General features: G+C 32.2%; 1 non-coding gene and 1 pseudogene across 1 annotated transcript; one reads left to right on the forward strand and one right to left on the reverse strand.

Annotated features, from left to right (window-relative positions):
• Positions 1 to 17,450, forward strand: part of LOC127541381 (heterogeneous nuclear ribonucleoprotein H-like) — a 143,561-nt pseudogene extending 126,111 nt beyond the window's left edge.
• On the reverse strand, positions 14,743 to 14,849 carry LOC127542190 (U6 spliceosomal RNA). The gene has a single exon (XR_007948578.1). It is a non-coding gene; the product is annotated as a U6 spliceosomal RNA (small nuclear RNA).
• Positions 17,451 to 17,686: the final 236 nt, after the last annotated feature.

The following is a 17,686-nucleotide window of genomic DNA, read 5'->3' on the forward strand; positions in this document are numbered from 1 at the left end:
TTTTTCATTGCAATTGCGTGGAATGGAATGCTTATTGAAACCGTTAAGTGGCCTCTGTCTTCCACAAATGAATAAATATTGGAGAAATTGTTCTTGTTATTTTCTGAAACCCCTTGATATACTTTACATGCATTGAATCTAGGCAATACCAAAATAACCAGTTATACAAGAAACATTCAGATCAATCAAAATAATGTACAAAAAGATCTTTGCAAACTTAAAATGTTAAAGAAATGTCAGATGAAAATGTTTCAGTTCAATTTTTTTTAAATTGAATTTAATGAAAATGCTGTCAAACTAATGACTGCATAGCTCTTTTGTCTCTTTCCTTCTTTGTTCCTTCTTCCTTTACCTCCCTTGAGGACTTCTATTCAGATTAACATCTACTTGACACCTTCTACTTTATATTAACAACAATAATCATAATTAAGCTTCCATTTACAAACTATTATTTAGATGTGTAGATATAATATTAGCCAAATCCAAGGGGTAGTCAAGCCATAGTAAATTCGAGTGATACCAAGCAAGTTAGCAATATATTCATATGAGGTAAGTAGGTCATTGATATTCTCATCCCCAAGTCTTAACATCTTAAAATGCAAACTAAGCCACAGTGAAACAAGCAGTCTAGGTCTTTCTCCCCAGAGGGACAAAAACAGACAGAAACAACTCAAGGCCATTGAAGAATCCCTTAGTTTAACCACTGAAGGCACCTTAGCCACCAATCTCTGTGGCATTCTTATTTAGTTTAATTGCATGAGTTCTGCTTGCCATATTTTGTTGCATTATTAAATAGCTCCAACTTCCTTGACTGAAAACAGTGTTCTTAAGAACACAAAACATTGAAAGCCATAATGTTTAAAAGTCAATCTCCTGGAGCATATATTTAAAACCTTCAGTAAGCATCATATGCAATGGGGAAAAACTGGAACCTTTCCCGGTAAGATCTGGAGTGAAGCAAGGTTGCCCACTATCACCATTATTATTCAATATTGTATTAGAAACACTGGCCTCTGCAATAAGAGTCGAGAAAGAGATTAAAGGAATTAGAGTAGGCAATGAGGAAACCAAACTATCACTCTTTGCAGATGATATGATGGTATACCTAGAAAACCCCAGAGATTCTACTAAAAAGCTATTAGAAATAATTCATAATTTTAGCAAAGTAGCAGGATACAAAATAAATCCCATAAATCCTCAGCATTCTTATACACCACCAACAAAATCCAAGAGCAAGAGATACAAAGAGAAATTCCATTCAAAATAACTGTTGATAGCATAAAATATTTGGGAATCTACCTACCAAAGGAAAGTCAGGAATTATATGAGCAAAATTACAAAAAAGTTTTCACACAAATTAAGTCAGACTTAAATAATTGGAAAAATATTAAGTGCTCTTGGATAGGCCGAGCAAATATAATAAAGATGACAATACTCCCTAAACTAATCTATTTATTTAGTGCTATACCAATCAGACTTCCAAGAAAATATTTTAATGATTTAGAAAAAATAACAACAAAATTCATATGGAACAATAAAAAGTCGAGAATCTCAAGGGAATTAATGAAAAAAAAATCAAATGAAGGTGGTCTAGCTGTACCTGATCTAAAATTATATTATAAAGCAGCAGTCACCAAAACCATCTGGTATTGGCTTAGAAATAGATTAGTTGATCAGTGGAAAAGGTTAGGTTCACAAGACAGAATAGTCAACTATAGCAATCTAGTGTTTGACAAACCCAAAGATTCTAAATTTTGGGATAAGATTTCATTATTTGATAAAAACTGCTGGGATAACTGGAAATTAGTATGGCAGAAATTAGGCAAGGACCCACACTTAACACCACATACCAAGATAAGATCAAAATGGGTCCATGACCTAGGCATAAAGAACGAGATTATAAATAAATTAGAGGAACATAGGATAGTTTATCTCTCAGACTTGTGGAGGAGAAAGAAATTTGTGACCAAAGATGAACTAGAGACCATTACCAATCACAAAAAAGAAAATTTTCATTTTACATATGAGAAAACTGAAGGACAAAGAATCTAAGATTAACAGAAGTTTATCTACCAGCATAATGGCAGAACTGGGTCTTAACCCTATATCGCTTGCTTCCTTTGTCATTCTTCTTTCCATATTGTGCTCAGTAGAACAAATTACTTTAGTCCTAAATCAAAAAGCACAAGTACATTGAGTTTATATTGTGAAGAAAAATTATATGTGTGTATAGTGAACACAAACACCAGCAAATTGTAAGAAATGGAAGGACAATGTAATTTTTGCCCTGGGAGAAAGAAGATGGAACAATTCTGGATTCAAAATTAATCAAAGATATCTTAACATTCAATACAATGTGTGCTTTATTGCTTCGATTTAGCATTTTAACAAGACAACTAATAAGGAAATCATGATAAAAATTAAATTATTTTAAGGTTGGTTAAGTGCTGATGCTTAAGAGCGATAGGATTTGTTCTTTACAGAATGATAGCTACATCCCTTTTTCATTGCAATTGCGTGGAATGGAATGCTTATTGAAACCGTTAAGTGGCCTCTGAATATGAATAAATAATTGGAGAAATTGTTCTTGTTATTTTCTGAAACCCCTTGATATACTTTACATGCATTGAATCTAGGCAATACCAAAATAACCAGTTATAGAAGAAACATTCAGATCAATCAAAATAATGTACAAAAAGATCTTTGCAAACTTAAAATGTTAAAGAAATGTCAGATGAAAATGTTTCAGTTCAATTTTTTTTAAATTGAATTTAATGAAAATGCTGTCAAACTAATGACTGCATAGCTCTTTTGTCTCTTTCCTTCTTTGTTCCTTCTTCCTTTACCTCCCTTAAGGACTTCTATTCTGCTTAACATCTACTTGACACCTTCTACTTTATATTAACAACAATAATAATAATAATTAAGCTTCCATTTACAAACTATTATTTAGATGTGTAGATATAATATTAGCCAAATCCAAGGGGTAGTCAAGCCATAGTAAATTCGAGTGATACCAAGCAAGTTAGCAATATATTCATATGAGGTAAGTAGGTCATTGATATTCTCATCCCCCAGTCTTAACATCTTAAAATGCAAACTAAGTCACAGTGAAACAAGCAGTCTAGGTCTTTCTCCCCAGAGGGACAAAAACAGACAGAAACAACTCAAGGCCATTGAAGAATCCCTTAGTTTAACCACTGAAGGCACCTTAGCCACCAATCTCTGTGGCATTCTTATTTAGTTTAATTGCATGAGTTCTGCTTGCCATATTTTGTTGCATTATTAAATGGCTCCAACTTCCTTGACTGAAAACAGTGTTCTTAAGAACACAAAACATTGAAAGCCATAATGTTTAAAAGTCAATCTCCTTTGTCTAAAGTTCTGAGAACAATGAAAACCTTTGGCACAAATCCCTGTGTGCCAGAATCAAGAAAAGGGGGGCCTTCATATTATGTCACATGTGACCTCTTTGAATGCTTTGTTTAAATAAAAATAAATTATAACTACAAATTTCCCTTTGAATACAAATTGCCTCTCATTTATTCCCTATTTTTTGGAATACCTACTGTGTATTCAGAACATATCACTTTAATTTTTATTCATTTTATACTTCAACAACTCAGTGAATCTGTGATCTCATTGGGTGAGACACTTTCCAATGATGCAAGCCACAACATGTCTACGCTTTTCATTCATATTCTTCAATGCTTTCTCAAGGTAAAGTTTTGATCATACTTTTATTTTTTATCTTTCTCTTATATTTCCCATTTATTGCAACCACCCCAAGAGATATTTCTTATAACACAGAAATATGATGTTAAAAGTCTTCTATCTGTACAAAGAAGCAGGGGGAGGATACCATCCTATCTCTTTTTTTGTCTCAATCTCTATCATTCTCATTTATCAGCATTTAATTTTAATAATTTTTGTATTGTTTCATTGAAGTTATCATAGTCATTATGTATATAGAAGCACAAAAGGCACTTCTATAAATATTTTGGTAGATATAATGCTTCTCTGTTTTGACAAACAGAAAAAGCCAATGACAACTTCCTTCATGTTGGGGGGGGGTGTATATGGGGGTATGTACCTTTAATATATACACAGATCTATGCATATAAAGATATACAATTACATATATGTTGAATATATATGTAAACATATATATATACACACACATAAGTATGAATGATTTAATCCATCTCTCTATGCAGTTTCCAAATTCCAAAATAGTTTCTAGGTTGTTTGGTATAATTTACAGTTCCTCATACAATGCAAATAATGTGCTTATTATTCTAACCCTTCCAAAATTGATTATTCTCATTTTTTTCTTATTATCTCAAACTCTCTGAATGTGAGGTAAAATCTGAAGATCATTTTGCCTTGCAATCCTCTTATTATTTCAGATTTGGAGTATTCTTTCATATAATTATTAAAACTGATTCATTCTTATGATTTCTTTTGACAACTCCTCTATAAGGGAGTTAACCATTGTATTTGATTGTATATCTCTGACAGGTGATTCTTGATCTTAGATAGCAGAACATTGTTAGAAATATTCATCACAATCTATTGTATTCAATTATTTTTTCTTGTTATATGAGTTGATTTTTAATATTAATTCATTATTTTTCATATCAATTTTATCAATTTTAATGTTATACTCATCTCTATCCCTTTAACTGTTATGAATTTATACTTTACAGAAACATGTAAAATGTATATGATCCACTTTTCTTACAATGTCTAATGCTAAAAATAATCACTATTCAGGCCATACTGTTGTGGCTATTTTGTAAGATCTAATATCAATGAATCATTTGAGAAACAAAATACATTTTCCATTAAAATAGCATTGTTCTCGCTTATGAAAGCAGGTCACCCACCCAATTCACCTTTGTTCTATGTACAGACCATCTAAGAATAATTATGATTTTTAAAAGATACTCAGAGTTCTTTGTAGGATTAGCAGAATTTTGTACCATGCACAAAGCACTGGAGTTGGAATTGGGAGAGATATGAGTTTGAATATCTTCTCTTGAAATAATTAGCTGTGTGAACCTGGGGCAGTAAAGTAACTGATCTGAGTTTCAGAGTCTTAATATTTTAAATAGGGATAATAATACCAAGAGTGCTCATCTCACCAGGATTTTATAAAGATTAAATAAGATAATGTACCTAAAGTGCTTTGTAAATCTTAAAGCACCGGATAAATATATATTGTTGTTATAGACATAAGGAGGCAAATAATCAACTTAAAACTAGAAAATGCTCTTAACTGGCAAAATACTCGTTACATAATAGGGATTCCATGAATACTTATTGAAACAATTTTAGATCCTGGAAAGCAGTACAATATATAACACACAAAGATTAATTTTTTCAGAAATATATACACACACATAATTTATTGCACATATGGATACATAATCTTTACATACAGAGAAGTTATGAAAATGTGAAATTAAAATAGTGATTTTAAGTCATTTTATTAAAGAACCAAAGACTCTAGTATTTGAAATGCATTTCCAAGTTTATAGACTATAGATCTGAATAGAAATCCTCTTTAATATATAGCCAGTAGAAGCTTAATCAATCTCCATTTGAAGACAAAATTGAGGCAACCTATTTCATTTGGGGCACAATAGTTATTAAAATTTTATCTGCAACTTTCACCTTTGTGTCTACTTCTAGCTTCTGAATTGCAACACAATTGATGTATCTTCCAAATGAAAGACCATGAGGTATTTATTCTCATGCTGTTATTATAGAAAGATATTTTGCCTCCTGGGCCATATCTTCTTTGTCCCACCCCACAAAACCAGTTTTAAAAAAATCACATAATAACTACCCAGTTTATTAAAACCTGGAGATCTTATTCACGTGATCCTTTTTTCTTCTTCATATTTTCCTCTCTCATTTTGTATTTTTAGGATTGAAGACTTAGAGCTGAAAGGGACCATCTAATACAAATCTATTTTGTAGATGAAAATGAGTTTGAGAATGTTTAAATGATTTGCTAAGGATCACATAGATAATGTCAGAGTTGGTATTTGAATCAAGGTCTGTCTTTCTGAGTCCAGGTCTAGCACTTAATCCACTATAATATGATACCTCTCTATGAGTTTGTTGCTATTTTTTTCAACCAAATGTAAAATATTCAGTCCATTGTTTTAGCCTGTCAAAATATATTTGAATCTCATTTCCTAAAACACATTAGCTACATAGTTTTTTTCCAGTTTTGTGACACATACAGGTTTTATAAGCAAACTCTCTATGGCATCTTCAAATTCATTTATAACAAACCTTAAACATAATAGGACCAAGGACATTGATCTTCAGTAGCCTTTTTATAGGTAGAAACATAAAATACCTTTTAGTTTGCATTTCAACTAAAAGTCTATTCCTCATTATAAAAAGAAATGAATTGTTAACATTTTTTCTTAACTTTCAGAAACCTGAAAGTGCTAGAGGTCTTTTTGTTGTTTTATATTTTAACTTTCTCAATAAGATTATAAAATAAGTTTGACATCAACTGTCCTGAGATTTCATTGAGGGGTGGAGAGGACGGAAGAGTAATAGATTTAGAACAGGCAGTAAGTTAACAAGCTTTTGTAAAATATTTAATATGATCCAGGAACTGTGCTAAATTGTGGGAAGACATCATTGAACCCAACTACCTCATTTTACAAACGAAGAAACAGGAATTTAGAGAGATTATTCACTTAACAGAGGTTATAAAAGTAGTAAGTGATGAAGATGAGATTCCATTCCAGTTAAGAATTAATTTAAAATGTAAATGGCTTTGGGAAAAGTTTTTGACAAGATTCATTTGTTTCCCTGGATTTTGGACCCAGATACACTTTATTGCTCTCCATATACATATCAATGCAAACTGATCTGCACACACAAACACACAGAGACAGAAAGACTGAGGCAGAGAGAGATAGAAAGAAATATTGAGAGAGAGGGAGAGAGGTAATCAAAGAGAGAAGAAAGAGAGAGAGAGAGGGAAAGAGAGAGAGAGAGAGAGAGAGAGAGAGAGAGAGAGAGAGAGAGAGAGAGAGAAAGAGAAAGAGAGAGAGAGAGAGAGAGAGAGAGAGAGAGATTGGAGATTTTTACAGAAATATTCTCTTCTCTTGAGATGAAATTCACATTTTCTTCTGTTACATAATGAAGTGCATCAACAATTTTGAAAAATATTCTTATCCTTCAAAATATACCTTAAAGAAAAAATTATACACACAGAAGGTTTTCTGGAATATTTATCATTTTCCCCAAAGACATATTATCAGAACTATCAATATCAGAGTAGAAAAGTGATTGTCAACAAAAGGATGGCAGTCTGTCAGGATGGCATCATCTTTTTCTAGTCACAAAATACCTAATTTAGTAATCATTTATCTTCTTCATCTCTAAACTTACTTATCTTTTAAACTTCCCTATAGCTGTTAAGGATATCAGTATATTCCCAATCAACCAGGAGTAAAATGTAGGAAACATCTCTGACTCTCGCTGTCTCTTATCTACCACTTCCATTAAATTGACAAGTCTTGTTGATTGTTATGTTCACAATATTTTGCATGGTCTTTTCCTTTCCACTCATACTATCAACACACTAGTTTAGATATTTACTGTTATAATACCTCCCAACTAGTTTTTCCCTTTAGTCTTTTCCCCTCTTAAATTAAACCCACAAATTGCCAAAATAATCTTTCTGAATAATAATTTTTGCCCATCTATCTGATGCAATGAATAAGGAGCTGGCTGTGGGGCCAAGAGGATGTGAATTCAAACTGTTCCTCAAACGCTTACTTAACTATACGACTTGGGGAAGTAATTTAACCCCAGAGAAAAAAGTGGCAAACTACTCCAGTATCTTTGCCTCTGGTAATTTTGTCACTAAAACCTCAAATGGGACCATAGAGATTTTGACATGACTGAAAAAAAATCAACATCACCACCACCACCACCACCAACAACAACAACAACAACAAAAAAAAAACAAAAAAAAAAAAAAAAATGATTTTGATCATGTAACTCTCCTGCTCAAGAATTTTTAATGATGCCTTATTTTAACATTTTAAACTTTAAAATTTTAAAATTTCAAAAAATTTAAAATTAAAATTAAAATCTGAAACCAGTTTACTGTGTTTCAAATTTCTTCCCCTTTCAAATTACTTTTTCTTCTTGCTGGTTTCCTTTGCTCAAATTCAACAAATTATTTCCTGTCTCTATACCTACTCGGAACCCATAATGCACTCCGTTTTCATTTCTACCTTTCACTATTCTTATCTTCCTTCAAAGTTCAGTTAACTTAATCCCTAGCCCAAGGATCCTATTCTAATTCTCTCAATTAAAATTGTTCTCTCCCTATTCAAATCTTCTTATATTATTTTTTCTGTCTCCTTTGTCTCCTTAACTTGTGGACTACTTGTCTATGCACATATATTAATCTTATTCCCAGTAGAATGTAAGCTCATTGACTCAAACCTCCATCATTTTGATCTTCATATATCAAATGTCTTATATATAGTAGAAGTTTTATTGTTATTTTTTTAAATGGATGCCTGTATTTAAATGGGGGAATAAATATTTTATAGATTTAAATAATCAGGTATTTAACTATCAACCTCACATTTCTTTACAGATTTTACTTTTTAAGGTTATTAAAATGTAGAAATATCTAACCATTTCAAAAATGGAGACACTTTGTGCTTAATGATCAGGGTAAACTTCCTTTTAATGAAGATTTTGTGTATGGTTTTGTTTTGTTTTTCTGGGAGGGAAGACTGAGAAATTATAGAGATTGACAATAAAGTTTAAATTAAATGTGGTTTTCTGAAAAAAAAATCCAAAGAATATAGTTACAATACCTCAGTTTGGGTCCCTGCTCTGATAGTTACTAGTTGGGAGATAGTGAGCAAAAAATTTGTTTTTTCTGTATTACTTGTTATTAACAAACGTAAATAATCATTTTCAGTTACCTACTTCATGCATTTTGTTAAAAAATAATTTTGTAATCTCTGAGAAGTTTTACAAATAAGAAATATTAAGTTCCTTAGTAAAACTGTCCTTCATTCTTAAAGAGAACCTGACATCACAAGGTTCATGATTTGAAGTGATGTAGGAATAACTATGTCATCAATAAGAGAACAAACCTTGTTGTTCCTTAGGACACGTCTACAGGACATCAAAGCTTTCAATCAGTTCTACAAAATATAAAAAAATATATATTTGTAAATATTTGAATATGGATAAAAACATTTTTCCCATATAGATGTTAAACTGGAGTTCAGGAATCTTGCTATATGTGAATGAAAGTTAAATAGATAGAGAGGTAGATGAATGAATAGATAGATAGGTAGGTAGATAGATAGATAGATAGATAGATAGATAAATAGATGACAGATAGATAGATGATAGATATCTAGACAGATACATAGACAAGTAAATAGATAGATAGAAAGTACCTGTCTATATCTCCTCATTACAGTATGGTAGTTTACAAGTAATCAGTAGAACTTGGCTAAATTATTTAATGTTTTTTTTTCTTCATTGCTCCATTTCTTTCTCCATTGTCCATTAGTTATTTTTAATCAAATTGACCAGTCATTTAGTATTATGCAAACCCAACCTTAATGTAGTTTGAAGAAAATAAATATCTGCATATAACTAGCCTTGTAACACAGCAAATATTTCCAATATTTCAACTAATCACATCCAGTTGTATGGCAACATAGTCATAAATATCAAAGATTAAATTATGCCAGACAACTTTTCACTGTTCCAAAAAAGCTCAGACTCTCAGACTTGGTCAAGATCTAAGATTAAATCTGTCCCTTAGACTCTAGTTTTGTGACTTTGTGCAAATCATTTGACATGTTTGCTTGTTTCTTAATCTGTAACATAATAATATAATAATGATAATAATAATTTATATAGTGATCATATTTAAAAAGTACTTTAAAACAGGAATCCCTTTTATCTTCATTACCCTCCTGGGAGATAGGTGATATTTATTACCCCCCTTTTACAAATGAGTTAACTGAGTTACTTAAGTAACTTGTCCAGAGTCACAGCTGTGAAGTATCAGTGTATAGTTCAGTTCAGGAAGTATTTGAATCCAGAGCTTTCTATCTCTTGTACCAATTAATCTTTTATAAAGTGATGATAATAACAGCATTTGACATTGCTGTCAAAGTAAACTAATCGTATTTATTAAGTGATTTGCAAACCTTAAAATACTATATAAAGACTAGTTATCATCATCATATTAATCATTACCATCATCATTTTTATCTTCCTCTTTGCTTGATCCCCTTACTCTTACTGGTGTGGTTCCTAAACATGGGAGTAAGTATTGGATATATATTGGGAGCGGGGGGAGTGGGACAAAATTGAAGGGAAAAGAAAAAAGAAGAGAAAAAAAGACTATCTCTACTGGAATCTACTAAAAGAAATGCTAGATAGAATCATTTTTTTTAATTGCTTCCTTAGGATGGATTTATAGGATATCATCAAACCTTGTGATGAAAGAGTAACAAAAATAGGAAGAACATTAATAAATCAGTGGTAGTCTTTCCGCACTTATAAATAACAAACATTGTTAGCAAGTGAATAATAGAGGGCATTGGCTATATAGTAATCAGGTAGTTTAATGATATTTTTGATGTTACTTTGGGCACAAAGTTACTAATGGAATTTTCTACACTCTCAGGAGAAAGTGGTCTCTCCAGTAAGAGGCTAGATTTCACACATTTCCAAAACAGTATTAAATGATGTGAATTTGAAAAGATTCAGTTGTGGATGATGGTGAAAAAACTTCTATGTACTGTTTCTTCATTAAAATACTATAGAAAAAAGGAGATTATTCTATTACAATCTGACTTTTGCCAAATGAAAAGGCATTAGAAAACAGAGGAAGCTAAAAACATAAATAAGGTCAATAAAAGGGAATGGAGATACAAAAACTACCTTAGGGGCAATAAAGAAGTGTTTGTTAGCTAGTGTTTCAACCTGGAAGGGAAAAAAGGTAAAGCTTGCACAAAAAAGTCAATTTTGCTCAAGGTGAGTAAATGCAGCTTTAACATCAGCATTCATTGATGTAGTCACCATATTTGACAGTGACTATTATTGGTTAAGATAACAGAGTTATATAATAAAATAATATTAGTTACTTTTAGTAAGCATCTCAGAAACTTACTCTTCTTGTAAGTGAAGAACAATTTAAAACAAAAAAGCATTCTAACACTATAAAAAAATTTTAAATGCTTACTATTTGCCAAGGATCATGCAAAGCAATGAGGATACAATTAATAAAAAGAAAAAAAGGTCCCTGCCCTTCAAGGAAACTATATTGTAAAGAAGAAGACAACATATAAAAAGAGGAAAGAAGGATGAAGATGCATGTGGAGGGGATACCAGGAGGGTATCTCTTTCCATGGAGCAAAAATCAGATAGGGCAGCAAAATCCCTGTACAATGATGTGAAAGTTTAATGTCTGCCTTCTATAAAAGAAAACCTTGGAAGGAGTTTGGTACTCTGCCCTCCAAAGAGAGAGAAGAGGAGGTTTGAAGGAATTAAATTTATGCTTAACTTCATATGTGGTTTCTTTTTAATTTTTTTAATTTCTTCAATATTAACCCTCGCAAAGCCTTGTGTTCCAATTCCTCCCTCTTTCTCCCACTCCTCCCCTAGATGGCATGTAGTCCAATATATGTTAAACTTGGTAGAAATATATGTTAAATCCAATATATGCATACATATTTATATGCTGAACAAGAAAAATCAAATTAAACCAGAAATAAATAAGAAAGAAAATAAAATGCAAGCAAACTTGTGAGCCACACTCAGTTCCCACAGTCCTCTCTCTGGGAGCAGATGGCTCTCTTCTTCACAAGTTCATTGGAACTTGTTTGAATCTTCTCATTGTTGAAGAGAGCCACCTCCATCAGAATTGATCAAGTATTCTTGTTGTTGCCATGTATAATGATCTCCTGGTTCTGCTCATTTCACTCAGCATCACTTCATGTAATTCTCTCTAGGCCTCTCTGAAATCATCCTTCTGGTCGTTTCTTACAGAACAATAATATTCTATAACAAGGAATCAAATTTCAGTGAAGTAATGAATTAGCAGTTTGGTGCTAAGTATAGAAGTGATAAACATATCTGGAGAAGGGCATCTTGTTCAATGGAGTTGAGAGCAGGCAGGACAGCAGATCCAAAGTGCATTGTTTAAATAAGCATAACTTTTGATTTATATTTTCTGGGATCTATTGAAATTATGTGTGGATTTGTACTGCAATGAATGTAAATAAATAAATGCTGCCATATTATTTCTAATAGGAAATATGTTTGAGTATACTTAAAATAGAAAAGGGAAATTTGCATTCAGCATATTTTTCTCTGTGCATGTAAACTTGCCATGTTTAGTATAACAAGAGTTATACTCTTTGTATAAAAGAGTAAACGCACATACAGTGTGCTTGCACATGTGTTATATATAAATGTATATATGTGTGTATACCATATGTATATATAGTTTATATTCAAAATCCTTTCAATCTGGCAACACCTGCCTAAGCATGCATTCTGTGAGCATAGTGTTTTTCAATAGTTTAAAAAAATAAATAAATAATAATATCCAAAATTGATGTAGTACTTTTAAATTTACAAAGTGTTTTATATATTTTCTCTTTTGAGCTTACAACAATATAGTTCCAGAAGCTAAGTACTATTATTAACAATATTTTACAAATGAGGAAACAGAGGCTGAGAGGGGTTAAAGTGTTGTTTATAGTTAATAGTGTGTAGTCTTGTTTATAGTCTCACTATTAGGAAGTTTTCTGAGGCATAATTTTTCTCAAGTAGTTGCTCCCAAGACTCATAATAGCTATAGTTTTCTCAGTCTACAGTCAGTCATTTCTATACTCCTTTGAGATTGTGGGCAGGGAGGGAGAAGAGGAGGAGAGATAGACAGAGACAGAGAGATAGAAAGAGAAAGATAGAGAAAGAGAAAAGGAGGAAGGGATGGAGAAAGGGAGGGAGGGAGAGAGACAGAGAGATAGCAACAGACACATAGAGAAAAAGAGGGGGGAAAGGGAGGGAAAAGAGGAGGAAGAAAAAGAGAGACAGGCAGGTAGAAAAACTTTTTAAAATATGAATAATAAGTTCACTAAATTTATAAATTAATTGATAGGTAAGGATTGGAAAATATTTTCTGTATTAACTGAGAAGCACCTCTCTCACCCTCCCACATATGCCAGCTGATTGTACCGAATATTTCCGTGTCCCTTCTTATGTCTCCAATTAAGAATAATAAAATTTTGGCATTGTTATATATGTTTGAGTGGGAGGTTTCATTGTGCACTCATGTTTAATAAAATATGCCACAGTTTTGGCTTAATTATGTAAGAAATAAGAGACAAATTTTGACATGAATCATTTGATCCTTCTTAATCCTCTGAGACATTCTTAGAGGAGTCTTAGAGAAAATAGAACACAACCTTGGGAAGCCCATAGGATTTTATTTCCCAAGGATCTATCATTAGCAATTAATATTATTATTAGATCATTGTTATCAATATTGCTTGAGAGGCTAAATGGCAGAGTAGACAGAGTGGATCTGGAATTGGAAAGAATTTGGCTTTAAATCCCAACTCACATACTTACTGGGTTTGTGACATTGGATAAATCCCATTACATTCTTGAGTGAGTTTTCTCTTTAGCAATGTGAGAAAAGTAATAATACTACCTATCTACTAGTATATTATGAGCATCAAATGATATGTTACATGTAAAGAATCATATAAATAGTTATGAATATAGTTTATAACTCCATACTCATAATTTCTCAATTTTCTTAGAAAAAAGATTATTTCCATTTTTCCATTTAAATCCTGAGCTTTTTGTCGACTTATAGTCTATTCAGTTCATTACTTGATTATAAACTGACTTATAGTTTTCTTTAATTGATCTATGCAGATAAATATGTCTCTAAGAGCAGAGATCATGTGTGTATATATAGATAATGAAGAAATAATGAAGACCTTGAAAAAGTGATTATTGACAAAAAGCAGATAAGAAAATATTTTATACACAAAACATAAATACACACACAATGTAGTTCCTTTTCTAAAGAAACATATATATGTTTCCTACATTTTTACCTGGTGTGTGTGTGTGTGTGTGTGTGTGTGTATGTGTGTGTGTATATATATATATGTATACATATACATATATACACACACATATATACATATACACACACACATATATACATATATACATACATATATATATATAAAGAGAGAAATGATACATAAACTATGGTATACAAATATATATCTCTGTGTGTGTGTGTGTGTGTGTGTGTGTGTGTGTGTGTGTAGATAGAAAGACAGATACACACATATATATTTAAAAATAAGATCTGTGATTTTATCAGAGTAAGGAGCTCTGAGTGAAAAACTCACTTCAACAATGGAAACACATTTTTTCCCTTTTTGATCTGATTTTTCTTGTGCAGCATGATAATTGTGGATATATATATATATACATACATACATACATATATATATATATATATATATTTGCACATGTTTAATATAAATTAAATTATTTGTCATCTAGGGAGGGGCTAGAGGGAAGGAAGGGAAAAATTTGAAAAACAAGGTTTCACAAAGGTGAATGTTGGAAATTATTTTTGCACACACACACACACACAAACATACACACATATATATAAAACACTTCACAAATTTGCATGTCATCCTTGCACAGGGGCCATGCTAATCTTCTCTGTATCATTCCAATTTTAGTATATGTGCTGCCGAAGCAAGCACGATTTTGCATCCATTTTGAAAAATAAAAACCTATATATATATATATTTTTTAATGGAGATATGTCTCTGGTCTGCAGGGAGCACAAATAGTTTAAATGACCTATATGCTCAGCATTTCACAGATGATATCTGTCAAAGATTGGTCTTGAACCTAAATCAGCCCTATGTCAGGCTGCCTCCCTATTTTCCCTTTCCAACTGTCTTTTTTTTTTTTTCTTTTTGGTACTATCTATTCACATTAGAATTTAAACTTCTTGAAAATAGGAGTGGTCTTTATTGATGTCCTGGCATTTATCACAATGCCTGTTACATAATAAACCCTTCCTTAATGAATGTCTTTTTTTTTTCTCTTGAGAGGAAGACATAATGGGGGAATAATTGATATATTAAGTATAATCAAATAGCAATGCTTTATGTTACATGCAACCAAATAGAAATCATGCCTTCTTATTTGATTTTGTTCTTTTTCTACTCATCCTTTCCTTACATTTTGATTTGTTTTATTTTCCTTTCCTCTTATACATACACATATGTACACCCAAACATACGATTTTAAAATTAAAAAAAAAAAAACATTCAAAATTGAAGCAATTGACACATAGTAAAAATTCCAATTCCTGATGAAATGGCTTACATTTGGCACCTTCTAGACGACCAACCTAAACAATTAATCAAAGATAGCTACACTCTTCTAATATTTCCACCACAATAACAGAATTTACAATACCTTCCTATTTAGTATCATTTACATATATTAATAAGTATTCCAAACAAGACTGAGTCTAACACCAAACCTCTGGAACCAGAGAAGTTTCCTCCAAGTAACAGGATTCCTTTTTCTATGTATATGTATTTTCAGCCAACTACCAATGCTGACATAGTTCACACATGAGTCAATACAAACAAATTTCTTGATGACAAAAAAGTTAGGTACAAAAGATAATTTTTCTAACATAATGGTAAAAAAAAGGAGGGGACCTACTGATTTGCATATATGGAAAATTTTCCAATTACTATACTTCCTTATCTGCTTTCTGTCAACAGTCAGTTTTTCAAGGTCTTCATTATTTCTTCATTATCTACAATTATTTAATGGAAAAATTCACTTAAATAATAAGCTTGATATCTGTGCCAATTTAACATCATCATTAATTTTTTCTCTTCCTCATTCTTTACCAGAGTCTTTTCTCTTTAGGATCTTTCCCTCGGGTATACTATCTTTGTAAATGCTTTTTCCTATTATCTTCAATGCTTTTATGAACATTAACTCATTCTGCATTAACTTTCAACTTGAATATGTTCATTTAAAGTGATAACTATTATTTCTTTGTAGCCACATTGAAGTCAAGGATCAAGCCACCATCACTGGCTGCAGAAGTGATGCTGAGGATCAAAGGTGAAGAAGGCTTCATGGTGAAAGTCCAGGATTTGCCCTAATCCTATTCAGCTGAAATTTCCAATGCTTCTTCTTGGAGTGCAAAATTCAAAATGAGGCATTGGGCATTTGTTCCATCAGTATCTGAGAAGACAGACCAAGTGTGGAAGCATTTGTTGAACTGGAATCAGAAGATGAAGTCAAATTGGCAATGAAAAAAAGACAAACTAAGGGATATAAATATGTTGTAGTGTTCAAGTTAAACAACATGGAAATGGCCCAATTAGTCCTGACACTGCCAGTATGGCTCTGTGTACCTTAGGAGACTCCTGTTTGGCTGCAGCAAGGAAGAAATTGTTTAGTTGTGTTTTATTTTTCAGGGTCGGAAATTTTGTGAAATGGGATAATATTGGCAGTAGATTTCCAGAGAAGGAATCTAAGGGAGGTCTTCATGCAGTTTGCTCTGTGGGAAATAGATGAAAAGGCTCTAAAGAAACACAAGAAAAGAAAAGGGTAGAAGTATGTTGAAATCTTCAAGAGCAACTAAGCAGAAATTTATATACTCAATGGTTCAAGAGCTAATGGCTCTGCAATGACCAGATGCTTAAGACAGACATGGGGCTAACAGAGGTTATAATAGCATTGACAGGGGAGATGGATTTGAAAGAATAAAATGAGACATCTATAGTGGAGAGGATGGAGTCTCTGATGATTACAGATATAATGATGGATATGGCTTTGGGTTGGACACATTTGGAAGAGATTTCAATCACTATTTTTCAGGAATATTTGAGCATACTATGGAGATAGTGGGTCCACTTTCCAGAGTACAAGAGGCAATTGTGTGCACAAGAGAGGGATTATCTTACAGATATACTGAAAATTATATTAAACTTTCTTCTCACCACTCAACCCTGTTTGAGTGCACACTGAAATCAGACCTGATGGCAGAGTGACTGGAGAAGCAGATACTGAATTTGCTACTCATGAAGCTGTTGGGACAGTTATGTCAAAAGACATCTTCTTGAATTCTACAGTAGGTGCAAGCCGTGTTATTTATGGTGAATGATGGAAGCATGAGCTTGTCAATCGGTCCAGTCATCCACCAGCTGAGTGGTTATGGAGAAGGCTATGGTGGTCAAAGAAGCATGAACGGAGATGACCAAATTTTACAGGAAAACTGTAGTGATTTTCAATCAAACATTGCACAGGAAGTGAAGGAATAGCTGCTACTACAGTAATGGGAGCAGTACATCTGTGGGAGTGGTAGAACATGAGGGAGAACATTTGACACATCATACATGAGGGGAAGTAATACTGATTTCTAACCCTTTTTAAAAGAAAAAAAAAACAGACGCAAATGAAGTTTAATACTTTTTCAACACAAGCTTATGATTTATGATTACTGTAAGTGAAATTGGGATTGTTGTTAAAACTTCAAATTCAGTATAATTGAACACAG

Source organism: Antechinus flavipes, chromosome 6 (assembly GCF_016432865.1).
Source record: "Antechinus flavipes isolate AdamAnt ecotype Samford, QLD, Australia chromosome 6, AdamAnt_v2, whole genome shotgun sequence".
NCBI classification, from domain to species: Eukaryota; Metazoa; Chordata; class Mammalia; order Dasyuromorphia; family Dasyuridae; genus Antechinus; species Antechinus flavipes.